The sequence below is a fragment of the Dreissena polymorpha genome, chromosome 1, assembly GCF_020536995.1.
Source record: "Dreissena polymorpha isolate Duluth1 chromosome 1, UMN_Dpol_1.0, whole genome shotgun sequence".
Classification (NCBI taxonomy): domain Eukaryota; kingdom Metazoa; phylum Mollusca; class Bivalvia; order Myida; family Dreissenidae; genus Dreissena; species Dreissena polymorpha.
The window spans coordinates 86,339,072-86,342,152 of record NC_068355.1 but is presented as its reverse complement, the minus strand read 5'-3'; positions in this window follow the sequence as shown (position 1 = coordinate 86,342,152).

The following is a 3,081-nucleotide window of genomic DNA, read 5'->3' as shown; positions in this document are numbered from 1 at the left end:
ATTTTAAACTGGGGCGACGACGATTCGAATATGAATAATAGATAACGTTAAAAGCACGACCCAAAGCAGTAGAGTGTAGTGCGTATTGATTGATACATGAACTAAAATTAAAGCACAATAGATAAAGCATGTTTATAGTGAGAGGACACTATATAACTGTCTGTTTATATTTAAAAAAATAGTTATTTTTGCTAAAACAGTGAACTGTGTGTTAGTGTTATATTCAATAATTTAAATAAACATTGTTCTTTTTTTCTTATTATCAACACATCATGGCAAAAAAAAACACTTTTTTCTTATTATCAACACATCATGGCATGTTAAATATTAAAGCGAGCTAATACGATTTTTATATGTGTTGAATTGTAATATATTGATAAAAATATGTTACAATAACACAAAATAGGCAAGAAAAATTGTACACGAATTTCATAAAATGCAGCCAAAACAAATTAGCGCCCGAGCCGATTGTGACGAAGATATTTCGTACATATTTTCCAACCATAACAGAAGCATTCGTCTTTTTATTAGGATCGGGGTTAGTTTTCGTGTGTCGTATTAATAGATATCGTTGCAGGAAATTAAAATGATCCGTAAAACAAAATTGTGTCTTTGTGTCGTATGAACGAATCTGCACTAAAACTAAATTTAGATTCACATCATATATGCATGATATACATGCTGGCGAATTCGACTGCACAGACATTTTCGATTTCAGAATTAAATATCTGGCTTATTTCGCATTTTTCGACACAAATATATGTATAATAAGTTTTTTACACATTTTATATAAATTCATAAATATTTGACAAAATCGTATAATCTCGCTTTAAGTCATCGTCGCAATCGTACTCAATATTACCCCAGGAAACCCGATACCTTGCGGGTCGTGTAATACCAAAGGGGACAGTGCTGTGCATTTTGGCATGAACTTACATAGGGTAAGTAAATTGGAAAAATTAAATTTTTCAAAGTCAAATTTGAAACAACTGTGTATTAACATTGATAACAAAGGTATCTGCCTACATGTAGAAAAAATCCTGACAAATTTTCTTAAAAAATGAGCGAAATGTGGCTCCCTGAAGTAGAAGATCGGGCAAAACGGGCCATGTTCAGGCATTTAGGGGAGAAAAAGCTGCTTTAATTTGCAAGCCACTACCATTATTAAAGGATTTATACAAACTTTCACATGTCTGCCATAACCTCTCAGCAGGATTTCTCCAGAAAATTATTTATTGTGGAGAAATTTGCGTTTTTAATGACCATGTTGGGAAAACATTGATACCATCTGGGGAAGACCAGGAAACCATATACGGGCAGTGACTTTATAATTCTTTTTCGTGACAAAAAAACCTAATTTTCAGCCACTTTAGTGCGATTTCTTTGCTTTGTAGAGGCCTATAGTAAGTGTATGTGGGCACATATGCATACAAATGTACTTTTAATGCTTTTTAATACATTCAATGATATTATTTTGCTTTCATGTTACCCAGTCTCCTTGGGCTTTTACATGTGTCTGACTTTTCTAACAAGCAACCAAACAATTCGACATCAAAGCGTTTTTTAGATAAAGTTCGGAAACTAAATGGTATACGGACCGACCGATATCCGACCCAAAGACGCACAGGTGCAATTTCCAAGATAAATGTAGACGATAATCAAAAATCGTCCTGGCAAGCATGTTACCTGTCATGTCATGTCAGGTGATTTTTCAACATGTGATCGTTCGTGTTATGCGTTAAATTGAATCATATCAACATTTGTACCTGTTATGTAAGATTATTGAAATAGTATCTGAATTTATCTTTAGTTGCTCTCATATCTAGAACATCGGATGATTAAATCAATCGAACTTTGCCCTGACACTTGATATAATGACAAAGTTTGCACACACAAAAATCCCTGTCAGCGTGTAATATTATTAAGCATGCATGTTCAATCTTTTGGTTCATTTGCAATTTGAAAAATGGCGAGAATGCGAGAACGCGATGGCGAGAATGCGATGATACGATGGCGACAGTACGATATGACTATCGCATTGTCGCCATCGTACTATCGCACTGTCGCCATCGTATTGTCGCGTTCTCGCATTCTCGCCATCGCGTTCTCGCCATCGTATTGTCGCACTGTCGTCATCGTATTGTCGCATTGGTGTAACCACGATGGCCATAACGGTATTCCGTAATATCGTGCGTCGCGCGTCGTATCGTGCGTCGAGCAAGTGTCGCGTGTCGACCTTGGGAATTTGAGGTCGACAGGTGACATTTGCTGGATACAGAGTCGAGTGTCATATCGCATGTCGCGCGTCGTATCGTGTGTCGCTCAAATGTCGAGTGTCGCGCTCGAAGGTCGACATGCGACAATTAAATTCGACATTCATCGCGACGCACGATATGACATTCGACAATTCAGTCGACAGTCAAGATTTTCTACAATATTTTTTTCTAAAACCCAGCGCGATATGCGACACTCAAATCTTGATTGTCGCATGTCGACTTTAAATGTCGAGTGTCATATCGTGCTTGAATGTCGTGCGTCAACCTCGAAGGTCGACACGCGACAATCAACTTGGCACTATCCGGATTCCGTAGTTGATTGAACTATCTATCCTTTTCACATATTTAATTGTGCAATTTAGCTATTCTATATGGAAACTGTAATTCTGATTATCAATGCTTAAGTTAACAATATGAACTAAGCAATATGAACTTTTTCGGGCCCGAATGCATTCGTTTATAATCGATATAGCACATGGTATGCATACGTGAATGTAGTTTATGATCGTTGAATGTAAATATGATATGTTTCATACGTTTATGAATCAACACAAATTCTCAACTGCAGCATAGTCGTGGCATATTTATTTGTGAAAATTTGTGAAACTTGCGTGTCCTTGCAAGCGAAGCTGGAATTTACAATATGTAGAGTGAAAATTAAAATATGTTTGTATTTTTCGACCAAGAATACATTATACAAAATTGTTCAAATCTTTCATTTTCGTTCCGTCGTTATTTTTCTTAAATTATTTTTAAAATGACGTACGACTAAGAAATTGGTATATTTCTGGTTTCTGAAGTGAGA